We start from the raw sequence: 15,415 nt of genomic DNA, 5'->3' as shown, positions 1-15,415 counted from the left end.
GCTCCATTCCCAGGCGGTTCCGCCTCGCTCCGTGACCGCACTCCCTCAGCCTCTGCAGGCCTGGGCTGGGACACAGGAGCCCTTGTCTCACGTCACGTCACCGCCTGCTCTGGCCCAGGCATGCCCGCTCCTCAGTCGGGGCCCCAGTGTCCTGAACAGGCTGACCACCTCCCCCCACCCTGCCTCCCACCTTGGAAGGTCGCCATCGAGTTTCCTTTGGGGACCCAACCCTGAGCTGAGCCCTGAGGGAGACATAAGAGAGAGGAGGTTGCTATCAACAGGGACCTGAGGACCCTGGTGGGAACGCGTGTGAGCCATGCATGCTAAGTGAGGTCAGACTGAGGGCAGGATGTGTGTTGTGGGCTGAGCAGTCAGGGCAGGCTTCCTGGAGGAGGAGGACCTGTGCCCCTCGCTCTGTTCTGCCCTATGACCTTCCCAGCCAGATGCCTGCCATGTGTGTCCTTCCCAATGTCTCCTTGGGACAAAGGAAGGAGTCAGTCAATGAATGAACACAGGAAGCAGCAGGAAGAGCAGGGGAACAGCACCCCTGCTCCCTCCCCACCCTCAGAGCAACCTGCAGCACCACCTGGGAGCTGGGCAGACACACAGCGTCTTGGGCCCACCCAGACCTACAGGACAGGGACCCACAGGGGAGGGTGTGGGAGTCTGGGGGAGGCGAGTGAGTCGCACTGGAGAAGTTCTCCAAGACACCAGCATCTTTCTTTTGTTTAATACATTTTTATTGATATCAGAGAGGAAGGGAGAGGGAGAGAAACACCAATGATGAGAGAATCATGGATCAGCTGCCTCCTGCATGCCCCACACTGGGGATCGAGCCTGCAACCTGGGCATGTGCCCTCACCGGGGATTGAACCGAGACTCCTGGTTCATAGGTCGACGCTCAGCCCCTGAGCCAGGCCGGCCAGGCAGCACCAACATCTCTGAGTGTCAAGGGTCAACCTCGGTGGCTGCAGGCTACCTCTCGGACCAGCTCTGCTCCTGTGGGAGTGAGACCCCCTCTTCGCTGCCTTGCACGCATCAGTGCCTCTGCCCTGAACCCTCCAGCCCCTCCCCAGGGTCTCACTGTACACCTGTCACCCCCTCTGCCCCACCGTCTGTGTGCCCATGACACATGACAGGTGCCTCAGCCCAAAGGGGGCATGCCAGATTCAGCTCAGTCCGCAGCCCTGACCACGTGAGCCCCCAGCAGGGGCTGCTGATGAGCAGCGGGGTGGGTGGGTGAAGTGCCCCATCCCCAGGCCCCGATCAGGTGGAGAGTGGCGGCCGGCGGCGAATGCGCTGAAATGGGGAAGAGGCATCTCCCGGTGGCTTACACAAAGGCACAGCCACATCTTCTCTCAGATTAAGGCCCTCGTTCATACTGTTCTGTCACACGGAGGAGCCGCGCCTCCGGGTGCCTTTCCCTTCTCCGTGAGCTGGGTGGGATGGGGCCGGAAAATGAAGAGGCCCTGCCGTGTCCTCAGGAGGCTGTGCACGCTGCCAGGAACGCGCGCCTCGGAGACGGCGCCTTCGCCTTCAGTCCCAGGGCCTCCATGCACCAGGGACTGAAGTCAGAAACCAAGCACGCGGGATGCTGGTGGGGGCAGGAGGGTCCTTTCCGACGGAAACCCCTGCTTCTAGGGCGCTCGGTGACCCCGACACCTGCTGCCTGAGTTAGCTGTGTGGCTCCCAGTCAGCTCCCCAGCAGCACCATCGGTAAAAACGGGCAAACCAATCTCAATATGCACCCGAGGGCATAAAGGCCCGAGAATCATTTGGAAGGATGTACGTTCAAGGAGGGAAGACTTGTGTATGAGAAGTCGACAGTGGTTACCGAGCAGTGACTAAAGCTGGGCCCTGTTGCTACAAGGAGTGACAGACACGCCAACGAAACAGAAACAGGCCGGCCCTGACACGGGCCCTGACGAATCACCAGACACGGGGACTTGATGAACTGCAGAGGTCGTGTTACAGATCCGTGAAGAGTGAACGCGTGGCTTATATGGAAACTTCCCATCAGAAAAAAAACTCATTAGGTTTCCTCCCTCACCCTGTTCAGTGTAATGAATTCCGCATGATTAAAGGCTCACATGAGAAATTTTCAAGCGTCTTCAAAACTTCTTGAAAGAATTGTGGGACATTATCCTCCTACCCTAAGGTTAAGGAATAATGTCTCAGGCCAAACCCAAAGAGGACACACCCGGGCCAAGAGGTGGAGGCGTGTAACTACAGCACATGGAACACAAGGAGAGGAAATGCACCAGCGGAGGAGGAACAGTCCACAGTGCGTGGAACAAAGCACGCGTGCCAGGCTACGTGTGTAACTGCTGCCGGTCAGTAGGAATAAAGTCAGTAATAGAGCAGGCCCGGCCATGTGGCTCAGGGGCTGAGCATCAACCTGTGACCCAGGAGGTCACGGCTCGATTCCCAGTCAAGGGCACATGCCCGGTTGCAGGCTCAATCCCCAGTGTGGGTCGTGCAGGAGGCAGCGCTCAATGGTTCTCTCTCATCATGGATGTTTCTGTCTCTCTCTTCTTCTCCCTTCCTCTCGGAAATCAATAAAAATATATTTAAAATAATAATCATAATAATAATAATACAATAGAAAATTGGCCAAAAGATGTGAGTGGTCAGGCACCAAAGAGGAATCAACTGGGAGAGAGGTCATTGTTTCAGGACCGCGGACAGCAGCTCAGGGTCAGCACCCCGGACAGCAGCCTGCCGCAGCCAATGGGAGTAAAATGCGGGCACCCCTGCCCCAGAAATCCCGCTCTACCCCTCAGACCCAGCTAGCCCTTCTCATGGCAAGTCCTGTGAAAACAGCCCTGTGCTTTCCTGGCATGAAACCATAAGAGCACAACTAAGCAACACATGCTGTTTCCAAACATGTGACCGAACGCCCCACCTACAACACGCAGTGGGCATCGAAGGGGTCGTTCATGGTAAAGCAGCGTGCCGTTCGGCGTGTAAGGCTCAGACGCTGCTGAGTGGAGACCCGCAAAGGTGCCGAGTGCTGCTGCTTCCTCGTAATGAGGAAACAGGTACCTGAAATATTTAGCGAAACCGTGTCTACAGCTTCCTTCACACATACCGCTTGGAGATAAGACTACGTAAAGACATGCCCAGTCCAGCCGGCGTGGCTCAGGGGTTGAGCGTCGATCTATGAACCAGGAGGTCACAGTTCAATTCCCGGTCAGGGCACATGCCCGGGTTGCAGGCTCGATCCCCAGCGTGGGGCGTGCAGGAGGCAGCCGATCCATGATTCTCTCCTCATTGATGTTTCTGTCTCTCTCTCCCTCTCCCTTTCTGAGATCAATAGAAATATTTTTTTTAAAAAACACTTTTGTGTGATGTGTGGTGTGTGTGGTGTGTGTGTGATGTGTGTGGTGCATGTAGTGTGTGATGTATGGTGTGTGTGGCAAGCATGTATGTGATGTGTGTGTGTGGTGCGTGTGGCATGTGGACCTGCCGCCTTCCTTAGCCCCCAGCCATGGTAGCAGGTTAGGGGATCGCAGAGACCCTCAGAAACAGGGCATCACCTCCATAATCGGGAAGAATGAGCAACGCCTGTTCCTTCCACTGAGGCCCACCACGCGTGCACGCCCACCACACACATGCCCACCACTCATGCACCCCCACCACGCACATGCTCACCACACACACCCACCACGCACACTCACCACGCACGTATGAAAGGTCTCCAGATGTTCTGCACGGAGACGCGGCGTAAGCATCCCTCCACCAGGCTCCGGTGTGCCTGGAACGTCGCTTTTTTGAAGAGAGGAATCCAGCAGTGACGCCGAGGGAAGCAGAGCCCTGAGCATAAGCAGGGGAAGGGCTGCGGAGACCGTGTGCCTCCCTCCGCAAGAGCATTGTCAGGACAGGCACCGCCCGGAGGAGGACGAGGGACAGGAACCATCAGGGGAGGCCTCCCCACACCCGTGGGAAGAGCTGGCTCCTCGAGTCCGAGAGGCACACGGAGCGCCTGGTTCCCCGCCACGGCCCTGCTTGCAAAGCTGCCGCGATGCCTGACAAGAACCCGCTTGGGAGGCAGAGGGGCAGCAGGTGACCCGCAGAGGAAAGCCCTCGCAACCTCGCCGACTTCGCAGCGGGGAGCCTGCAGCCGCGAGCGTGCCACCCCACCGCCTCCCTCGGGGACGTCCGGCGGCCAGGGCGGCGGAGGCCCCAAGGACAGGTCTCCGGGCAAGGTCACGGGGGGGGGGGGGGGAGACTCAGTGGACCTTTCATGGGTGAAGATTGGAAAAGGAAGATGATTCTGAGGTAACGGAGGACAAGGACAGCAGGGATTTGGGGGTCACAGCGACTGCTCTCGGGAAAGGAGGTGCAGTTCAGAGCCCCTGTGGTCCCCCACGACAGATGGCGCTGAAATCGGTGTAACAGTGGGAGGGCTGGCTGTGGGTTCTCCTTTTTAAAAATATGTTTTTATTGATGTCAGAGAGGAAGGAAGAGGGGGAGAGAGACATCAGTGATGAGAGGGAATCACGGATCGGCTGCCTCCTGCATGCCCCGAACCAGGGGATCGAGCTGGCAACCCGGGCCTGTGCCCTGACCAGGAATTAAACCCTGACCTCTTGGGTTACAGGTCGACGCTCAGCCCCTGAGCCCCGCCTCCAGGCTCACTTTCAAATGTGTCAGCCTGTCGTCAGAGCACAGGGGGCTGGATTCTGGGGCGACGGCTGCGTGTAAGCTGTACCCCCACAATCCTAACCGAAGGGGAGGCTCTGAAAAGGAGGAGCCAGCCGGCACCGCCTGTACTCGGAGCCCGCGTCTGTATGGGAAGTTCCAAGAAGGAAGTCCGGGAACTGGGTGCAGGATGAGGGGACGGGGAGCTAAATTCTCATCCGTTGCGGTAGGGGGTCAACTGACGCTGCCCGACACCGAAAACACCATTTATAAACCACGGGAGAGGAATCTGTTTGTGAAGCATAAATGCAATTACGCGAAGACTCGGCCACAAGGGTTGAGGGAGGTCGAGGCGGGTGGGGGAGGGGCAGGGAGCGACAACTGAAGGGCAGCAACCCACGGGGGGGGGGGGGGGGGCGTGGACACCAGCAGAGGAGGCCAGGTCCCTGTGGCTCCCTCCCCCAATCATTCCCTCCCCCCCCCGGCTCCCTCCCCCCCCATCATTCCCTCCCCCCCATCATTCCCTCCCCCCCATCATTCCCTCCCCCCCATCATTCCCTCACCCCCATCATTCCCTCACCCCCATCATTCCCTCACCCCCATCATTCCCTCACCCCCATCATTCCCTCACCCCCGTGGCTCCCTCCCTGTGTCTCCCTCACCCACTGTGGCTCCCTCCCCGTGGCTCCCTCCCTGTGGCTGGCTCCCCAGGCTCCCTCTCAGACTGGCAGCAGCAGACACCAGGGCGAGCTCCAGGAGGGCAGCAGGGACCGGCTCTGCTCCCGGGCCACCGGCTGGCGCTGAGCTCACCACCAATTGCTGTGCCCACTTGGCTGGCTTCTCATCCTGTGCAGTCACACCCCCTGCCTTCCCGGTCAGAGGTCACAGCTGATCCCGTTAATTTGAACCAGTCCTTCCACGCTAACAGCTCCCGCACAGAGCTCCGCTCGGCGCCAGGCCCGTCTGCGTCGGGAGGGAGACGACGGGCAACGTTCTACTTCCTGTTCTGCTTCGCCTGCCTCTGCGGGGCTGAGGTGGGGAGCGCTGCTCCCCGGGGAGTCACCAAAGTCCTTCGGTCTGAGCCACATCCAACGGGGCTAATGGTCCAAGGGAGCAGCAGCAGAGGGTGGAGAGGAGCCACGCCACCCACAGGTGGGGGGAGCCAGCCACGCCACCCACAGGGAGGGGAGAGCCAGCCACGCCACCCACAGGGAGGGGGGAGCCAGCCACACCACCCACGGGGAGGGGGGAGCCAGCCACGCCACCCACAGGGAGGGGGGAGCCAGCCACGCCACCCACAGGGAGGGGGGAGCCAGCCACGCCACCCACAGGGAGGGGGGAGCCAGCCACGCCACCCATAGGGAGGGGGGAGCCAGCCACGGGGAGGGGGAGAGGCAGCCACACCAGCCATGGGGAGGGGGAGAGGCAGCCACACCAGCCATGGGGAGGGGGAGAGGCAGCCATGCCACCCACAGGGAGGGGAGAGCCAGCCACGCCACCCACAGGGAGGGGGGAGGCAGCCACGGAGAGGGGGAGGCAGCCACGGAGAGGGGGAGGCAGCCGGGGAGAGGGGGAGGCAGCGGGGAGAGGGGGGGGCAGCCACGGAGAGGGAGAGGCAGCCACGGAGAGGGGGAGGCAGCCACGGAGAGGGGGGAGGCAGCCGGGGAGAGCCTGGCTCAGCACATCCGGCCACACACCCCGTGGAGGGGCTGCAGCGCTCCCGGAGTCTGCAGACAGGACAGTGGTGGGCAGTGACCTGTCGGGGTCAGGACGAAGGTGAGCATCGGCCACCAGCGCTCCGACCTCCTATCCCCACTGGAAGGCGTCACCCAACTATCCTTTTTGAAGACTTACTTTAAGGCTTACTACTAAGTACTGTCACTAAAATATTTAAATATTTTGGGGCTTTTTATTTTATTTTTATTGTTGACACTATTACAGATATCCCCCCCCCACTGTGCCCGCCCCACCAGCCCCTGCCCCGCCCCCTGGCCCTCACCACTCTGTCCCCGGCCTCTGCATTATGTTCTCTGGCCCCTCTCTTCACCCTCCTTATCCCCCCCATCACCGCCCCCCCCCCCCCCGACAGCTGTCAGTCTGTCCCTGCACCCATGCCTCTGGCTCTGTTTTGTCCGGTAGAGCCGCTGGGTGAGGAGACGGCGTTGGCCTTGTGTCTGAGCGGCTCATTAACCAGCGGGGTGCTCCCCAGCCCACCCGTGCCGTCGCGGAGGCTGAGACCTCCCCCTTTTCCACAGCCGCGTGGGGTTCCCTGGGGTGGCTGGACCCGCCGAGAGCCAGGCCCCCGGGACGAGGAGCCAGGACCCCACAGGGAACGCCCCCCTCGACAGGCTCCCCAGGCCACCGGGCTCTCTGACCGGCGACTGGCCCAAGATGCCCCGAAACCGCGTAAGTCAAAGGGTAGCTCAGACTCCGGGGCACCCGGGGTGCAAAGCTCGCGTCTCGGTGTAAAATGCACGTGAGCAGCGCGCCGCCGTGACGCCTCCAACTCGGAGCGCTGCTCGCCCCGCTGCACGCACAGAGGCCCCGCCAGCCGCCGCCGGGGTCTCGGGAGAAGACGGTTGGCGAAAAAACTCTATTTTATTTTCTGCTTAGTTCAGCAAACAGACCCCGGGCTCGGGATCTGCCCTAGTTTCTGCCTTCTACACAACCTTTAAGATGATTAATTTGTGTATTTGAAAACGGTATTTAATTTCTCTATACCAGCACACCCCCCCGGGCCCGTCTGCCCAGCGGGAGCCGCGTGCCTTTTCCTCTTCATTCTCTGCGTGGCTCGGGTCGCTCCCGTCCCCCCAGCCCAGGAGGGGTGCGTGTCCCGTGATAAACCGCGACCTGGTGGCCCGCGTGCTCAGGGCTCCAGTCCCACCGGCTCCCCTGCCCGCCCCTCGTCGGTGTGACGCTCCGCGGTGAGGCCTGGCAGGACCTGAACACCAGCCCACAGGAGGGGGCTCCCGAGTCCCCCCCGCCCCCGCCCCCCCCCGCCCCCCCCCCCCCCCGACCGCGGGCTCCAGAGCTGAGGCTGCGTCCAGCCTTCGTTTAAAACAAAGCCAAGGTCTCGGAGCCCGCAGTCAGGTGGGCCCGCGGGACGTGGGTCTGAGGGACGCCTGGGAGGAAACCAACTCTGACCCTGTCTCCTGCCAGACTCCTCCCGCGGCTTCCTGAGCCGGGGCCGGCGCTGTCCGTGGGGCTGAGGCTTCTAAGGGCCTGCGACCACCGCCCCTTCCTGCCCTGGGCCCGGCACCAGACAAGCTATCACACCCCGTCTCCCAGGCCCAGCCTCCGAGCCCCGCCACCCCGCCCTGTTCTCCCAGGTGTTTGGGGGCCCCTCCACCCCTGCCCTGTGCTCCCAGGTGTTTGGGGGGCCCCTCCACCCCTGCCCTGTGCTCCCAGGTGTTTGGGGGGCCCCTCCACCCCTGCCCTGTGCTCCCAGGTGTTTGGGGGGGCTCCACCCCGCCCTGTGCTCCCAGGTGTTGGGGGGCCTCCACCCCCGCCCTGTGCTCCCAGGTGTTTGGGGGGCCCCTCCACCCCTGCCCTGTGCTCCCAGGTGTTTGGGGGGCCTCCACCCCCGCCCTGTGCTCCCAGGTGTTTGGGGGGCCCCTCCACCCCTGCCCTGTGCTCCCAGGTGTTTGGGGGGCCTCCACCCCCGCCCTGTGCTCCCAGGTGTTTGGGGGGCCTCCACCCCCGCCCTGTGCTCCCAGGTGTTTGGGGGGCCCCGCCACCCCCGCCCTGTGCTCCCAGGTGTTTGGGGGGCCTCCACCCCGCCCTGTGCTCCCAGGTGTTTGGGGGGCCTCCACCCCGCCCTGTGCTCCCAGGTGTTTGGGGGCCCCTCCCTGTGCTCCCAGGTGTTTGGGGGCTCCCAGGCTCAAACCTCCAGGGCACCCCATGTCAGGTCTCTGCCCGGAGGCGGCTTGGCGGCGGGCCAGGGCCTTGGGGTGGTGATGAAACCGCGGGGCTCTCCACGCGAAGGCGTTGGGTGGGGGGTCAGAGCTGCTCTGTGAGTGTCACCTGCGAGGCCTCTAGTGGGGGAGGGGCGGCAGCCACAGGCTCGGAGCTGAGGGGGTGGGGGCTGGCCTGGTTCTCCAGCTTCTCAGCCCGAACGTGGAAGGAGGGAGGTGGCAGAGCCTTAGACCTGGGCCTGGCTGCCTCTGGCCTGGGCCCGGGCCCTCGCACCTTCCCTCGGAGCCCTGCCGGCGCGGGCGCACCGTGTCCTCTGGGCCGGATGCCCCTCCCGCTCCGGCACGTTCCCGTGAGGGCGCAGCGGGAGGAGGGAGCATCTGCCCGGAACGGCAGCTTCCGCAGAAGGGTTTTCCGTGGCCACTGTTAAAGCACCTGCGAGTCAGAGACTCCGCAGGCCCCGTCCACGGCCACGCGGCACCCTGTCCACGGCCACGCTGTGCCCCAGCCACATTGCACCCCATCCGCGGCCACGCTGCTCCTCCATGGCCACGCTGCTCCATGGCCACGCTGCTCCCCGTCCACGGCCACGCTGCTCCCCGTCCACGGCCACGCTGCTCCCCGTCCATGGCCACGCTGCTCCCCATCCATGACCACGCGGCGCCCCGTCCAGGGTCACACACCCGGAGCCGCTGCCCCAGGGTGCTGACTCCTCTGTACTGCTTTCGGCCGGCAATCCCTTACAGACAGAGACCATTGTCATTTAGTGTCGTTTACTCAGATGACAGTTCCCTGAGCAAACACTGCTGATGGAGGAGTGTCCCCAAGAAGCCAGCCGGAGGCCGCGGTGACCGACCTCCGGGGGCCGAGAAGGGGAGAAGGAAAGGGTGACTCCCGGGGGGTTTAAATGTGATGAAAGCATCACCTCCCAACCAAGAAATTCGGTCAAACCAAGCGAACCAAACGCAAAGGAGACGCACAGCTGGGCATCTCCCCGGCGTCCCCGGCGGAGGGACAGGGGAGACGGGGGCAAAGGTCAGGAAAACCCTGGTTCCCGCCCAGACGCGGAGGTGGGAGGCAGCCCCCCACCACCCCCGCCACGCTGCGCCCCGTCCACCCGGCACCTGTCAGCAGTGAAGCTTTCCCCGCGGCGGAAGGAAGGAAGGAAGGAAGGAAGGAAGGAAGGAAGGAAGGAAGGAAGGAAAGAAGGAAGGAGGGAAGGAAGTCACAGGAACGAAGGCCGAGTCAGTCCCCAGGCCCCGACACCGGACCAAAGTCAGGCCCCGGCCGAAGGGGCGGCGTTGGACAGTCAGGTGGGTCCCGACGGCGACTTTCCCCTTAAATTCCTGGGAAGTCGGTGGACAAAACAAACAAGCAGAAGAGATGACAGAACGAGGACGGGAGGAGCGCGGAGGCAGGCGGTGGCTCCTGGCTCTTCCCCTGACAGAAACGCCGGCCCCGCGCCAGCCCCGACGGGATGGAGCCGAGTCTGACCCGCCCGCCTCCGGCAGCCCACATGTGGGCGCAGAGGAGCGGGACTAAGCTATCAGCTATCAGCTATCAGACGCTGGGAAGCCTCAGGCCCAGGGCGCAGGCTCCCCCAGATAATGGGGAGGGAGGGAGGGAGGGGATGGGGGGACACTTAGGGATAAAGATGCTTAAAGGACCCGGCAGATCTTGAACATTGGACGGCAAGCCTGCGCTACTCAGTCCGGAGACGCGTCTTGGACCAGCGCAGTATTTCAAAGCTGCCGTCACGGCGGGGAGCAGGCGGCGGCCACGTGTGGGCCCGGAGGGGTGGGCAGGATCCCGTTCGGCCGAGCTCACGGGGCGGGCGGGCGGGCGACAGGGTTCTTCCTGTTTCCTGAACCGGGGCTGGGCGCCGGGGGTGCGCCCAAGAGCAGACTGAAGGCATCGGCCGTGTGCGATTTTTCTGGGTCTGTGCCTTTTAGTTTATAATAGAAGTGTTTGTAGAAGGTAAAGCGACACTTTAAAGCCAAAATTACTACCAATTTCGTGTGGGGTTTAAAACACAGGTGCAGGAGCCCTGGCCAGTTTGGCTCAGCGGATAGAGCATCGGCCTGTGGACTGAAGGGTTCCGGGTTCGATTCTGGTCGGGGCACAGGCCTGGGTTGCAGGCTTGATCCTCAGTGTGGGGCGTGCTGGAGGCAGCCGATCCATGATTCCCTCTCCTCATTGGTGTTTCTCTCTCTCCCTCTCCCTTCCTCTCTGAAATCAATAAAAATATTTTTTAAATAAAAATGCAACAGGTACAAGAAAATGCCCAGCCCCTCGCGGCCAAGGACAGCTGGCCTGAGAGCAGAGAGGCGGCCGAGGGGAGCTGGCCTGAGAGCAGACAGGCGGCCGAGGGGAGCTGGCCTGAGAGCAGGGAGGCAGCCGAGGGGAGCTGGCCTGAGAGCAGGGAGGCGGCCGAGGGGAGCTGGCCTGAGAGCAGGGAGGCGGCCGAGGGGAGCTGGCCTGAGAGCAGGGAGGCGGCCGAGGGGAGCTGGCCTGAGAGCAGGGAGGCGGCCGAGGGGAGCTGGCCTGAGAGCAGGGAGGCGGCCGAGGGGAGCTGGCCTGAGAGCAGGGAGGCGGCCGAGGGCCCCGGGGCAGGGCAGCGGCGTGTTTCTGGTGCCCGCGTCAGGCTGCGGGGCCCACGGGCGCTCCCAGGTGACGCAGGGCTGACCAGACGCCGCGACGCAGCCTCCGCTGTGAAATGAGGGCAGAGGGAACAGAGGCAGGGCCGCCAGGAGCCAGCACCGGAGGCGCCCTGCAGTCCCCTGCTCAGCAGTCACTTCCCACAGAACGTCCTAGCGCCGTCTGGAGACGGGTGACAGCGGGCACAGAGGCGGGGACCCGGCGCCTGCAGAGCCTCTCCTGAGCACAAGGACGGGGCAGGAGGAGGGCCGGGGTGACGGTGTGGCCACGCGGCGCTCACGCGAAATCCAATCCAGAAGCTGCAATAGCATCAAAGCCGATTCAGAGCGAAGAGTGGGGGCGGCGTTTCTGCCCCGTGTTCCCGCCCCGTGTTCCCCTCCACGGAGCAGAGGCCAGCCCCTGCCGCCGGCACAGCCGCCTCGGGCTCTGCCCGTCACGGAGGCGGGGGCGCCGCGGGAGGTGACAGCGAGCACCCTTCGCCACTGACCGCAGGCGTCGGCAAAACTCGTCCTCTCGGCGCGAGGGCCTTTATGAGACGGTGCTGTGCGGCCGTTGAGGCATTTTTAGGGAGAGTGGAAGAGAGGGAAAGACAGAGAAACATCGATGTGAGAGAAACACGTGGATTGGTTGCGTCTGGACACCAGGAAGGACTCGGGTCGCGTGAGGTCGGTGCCGGGACCACAGGGCTCACATGGAAAGGACGGTGTCCCTGCGGAGGGAGCAGGTGACTGGTGGGGGGGGGGGGGGAGCGATAGCGGAAAGATTTCTGTAAAGTCCCCAAAGAGTCAGCCACGAAGCAGCCCTCGCAGACGCCCAGGCACCGAGGAAGACACCCAAGGGGGGCGAGGGTGCGGGGAGCGGGAGAATTAAGGGAGCCGCCGTCGGGAGGGGTCCGGGCCGCTAACCCGCGGGCAGGGGGATGAGCGGCCGGGAGACCCCAGTGGAGAGAGGAGACAGAAACTAAGCAGAGGGGAGGGGCGGCCGAGAGGCGGGGAGAAGTGATGGCGCGGGAGCAGCGAGGACAGAGGAGGGAGACCTTCCAGACCATTAACAGGCCGCCCCTCCCCGGCCGCTCAGGAGGGGGAGCGGACGGGAGCCATAAACACGGGTGCGAGAAAGCTGGCGCCGCGGCAGGTGACACGGACATTAAAAGCATAATGAGGAAAGGGTGGGACTGTGTCCCCATCAGTCTGACCCCTTAGACAAAATCCACGAGTTCTCTACATGCGCCCTCAACCAAAACTCTCTGAGGGAATAACGAAGTGGCGCGGCCCTTTATCCGGCCCGAGGAAACGGGTCTGCGGCTGAAAGCTCGTCCGCAAGAGAGCTCACGGTTAATAATAAAACCCTCCCCCGAGGATGTTTCCCATTGGCTGTTAGGGGGCGTGGGGGAGGGAGGGAGACAGAGAAACATCGATGTGAGAGAAACGCATGGATGGGTTGCCTCCCACATGCGCCCAAACCAGGGCCCAGGCTGGGGAGGAGCCTGCAACCGAGGTACGTGCCCTGGACTGGAATCGAACCCGGGACCTTCAGTCCACAGACCGACGCTCTATCCACTGAGCCACGCCAGCCGGGGCAGGAACTCATAGTGTTTGACAAAGCGCCACCACCGTGCGGCGGGGGAAGATGGCATGCCCCTTACCTGGCATCAGATTAGCGGGGTAACATGTGGCGGGGGACAAGGGTCGACCCGCCCCATGCCGTTTAGGAGTTGTCTACCAGGTGCACCGGTTAGTAACGCGGATCCTTCTCCGTAGGTGGAGTCACACATGCTGATCTACATGCGACTTGATATGGATGCTATTTTGTTGTATGGACAGCAAGCTTCTAAACTTCACAGGTCAAATTTGCTGAAGGTGTTAACATCATAGATATGTTTACGCTTAAAAATGTCAAATTTCGTGCCAAAAAAAGAGAGCATTTGCGGGCAGTTTTAATTCATTATTTTGAAGAAAAGTGCTGCTGAAAGTTATCATATACTTCGGGAAGCTTATGATGAACATGCTCCATCTCAGGATACTTGTGAACGCTGGTTTAAACGCTTTAAAATGGATGATTTCGACGTGAAAGACAAGGAACATCCAGGTCAACCGAAAATGTTTGAAGACCAACAATGACAAGCATTATTGGATGAAGATGCGTGTCAAACTCAAAAACAACTTGCAGAAAGATTAAACGTTGCTCAGCAAACAATTTCCGATCGTTTACAAGCAATGGGAAAGATTTTAAAGGAAGGAAAATGGGTGCCACATCAACTGAACGAAAGACAAATGGAAAACCGAAAAGTCATCAGTAAAGTGTTGCTTCAACGGCACGAAAGAAAGTCTTTTTTGCATCGCATGGTGACTGGCGATGAAAAGTGGATTTATTCTGAGAATCCCAAACACACAAAATCATGGGTTGATCCAGGTCAACCATCAACATCGACTGCAAGGCCAAATCGCTTCGGAAAGAAGACAATGCTCTGTGTTTGGTGGGATCAGGAAGGTGTGGTGTATTATGAGCTTCTAAAACCAGGTGAAACCGTTAATACTGATCGCTACCGACAACAAATAATCAGTTTGAACCACGCTTTCATCGTAAAACGACCAGAATGGGCCAGAAGACACGGCAAAGTAATTTTGCTTCATGATGACGCACCATCACACACTTCAAAACCAGTTAAAGACACGTTAAAAGATCTTGCCTGGCAAGTATGAACCCACCCGCCATGTTCACCAGACCTTGCTCCTTCAGATTACCACCTGTTCCGATCGATGGCACACGCACTTTCTGAGCAGCACTTCAAGACGTACGAAGAAGTGGAAAATTGGATCTCTGAATGGTCTGCCTCCAAACAAGAAAAGTTCTATTGGGACGGTACCCACCAATTACCTGAAAGATGGGGAAATGTGTAGCTAGCGATGGACATTCCTTTGAATAAAGCCCTTTTGATGTTTCTCTTGAAATTACCGTGTTTACTTTCATTACAAAATCCGACATTATTGACCGGTAAAGGGTCAATCTGCATTACTCACCAGTGCACCTCGTAAACAGTATCGAAACACTAGTTCCAGAGGCAGCGATACATTGTGTTTGATCAGAGTTAAGAAGTCACAACCATCTAAGGCTTCATCTCCGACTGAATTTAGAGGGAGAAATTCTGTCAATCCACAGGCACTACACTGACCACCCAGGGGCCCAGTGAGGCCCCAGCTTCCCGCGTGGCCGATTCCTCCCTTTCTCCTCTGAATCATAGCATCCTCTCTCCCCTGTGGGCGTGTCCTGGCCTCGTGAAGCCGGCCTCCGCAGGCTCCTTACCTGTCACTCTCGGCTAGTGACTGGAACCTAGGAATGTGGTTCCGGGTGCCCCCCCCCCCCCCGGAGGTGAGGGGTTTATGCACACCTGCCCGGGAGAGGTCGGCGTGAGTGATGCTTGCTGGCATCAGGGACCTCAGTGTCTGCCTCTCACCATGGCAACCTCATCCTCAGCCCATCTCACCAGCAAGACTCCTGGGAAGACCCCACGGTGGACCGTGTGCAATTACTGACATTCAGCTGTTCTTAACCCACAAAAAAACGGCCATCTCACGGAATGCCTCCGAATACACGCGCGGAAATAGATGTTACCCAATGAGCTGCGGCCCCTGCAGAGTTCTCTGGGGAAAGGCGGACCCGGAGGCGGGCTCGCTCTCCCCCGGGGCGGGGGCCGCCCCTCTCGGTGCAGCCACCTGGTGCAGACACGCTGGGCAGAGAGGCAGCTGACCGGGTGAGGGACTGATGAACACACGTGAGACCCAGGGCAGTAGGTGGGGACCTGTGAGCAGCATTTTTGGGGAAAAGAGGAGAGGAAGTGATGAAGGCAGTAGAAAGGGGGCGGGACGAAGAGGCCCTTCCCCTTAGAATCAGCCAGTTCTCGATGCCGCGTGCTGGGGGAGGGGGCGGCTTTGATTACCCGTGACGTGCTCAGAGAGAGATGCTGACGGGGCCGTGGCCCACAGGAGGGTCCTGATTGAGGGGACTGTCCACCAGCACAGCCAGCGTGGCTGTGACACCGGCGCGGCGCCAGCTGGGAGCCAGACGTACCAGGCGACCAGTGTGTGAGGCACCAAGCGCCTGATCGCGGTGCCGGCACCTGAGGCTAATGAGCGCTGGACGCCACTGTCGTCGAAAGTAGGACACGGTCACAGCAGAGGACGTGTGCTCACTCACTCACACA

General features: G+C 61.0%; 1 protein-coding gene across 1 annotated transcript in view; it reads right to left on the bottom strand.

Moving 5' to 3' along the window:
- Positions 1-978: 978 nt before the first annotated feature.
- TSNARE1 (t-SNARE domain containing 1) overlaps positions 979-15,415 on the bottom strand; it is a 113,927-nt gene continuing 99,490 nt past the window's right edge. The window contains exon 13 of the mRNA XM_080646840.1: positions 979-999. The gene's annotated coding sequence lies outside the window, so the exon portion shown is untranslated. The remainder of the gene's footprint in view (positions 1,000-15,415) is intronic.

The sequence above is a fragment of the Plecotus auritus genome (genome assembly GCF_963455305.1).
Source record: "Plecotus auritus genome assembly, chromosome: 11".
Taxonomy (NCBI): Eukaryota; Metazoa; Chordata; class Mammalia; order Chiroptera; family Vespertilionidae; genus Plecotus; species Plecotus auritus.
The sequence above is the reverse complement of the archived record's forward strand: the minus strand, read 5'-3'. Positions and strand labels throughout refer to the sequence as shown.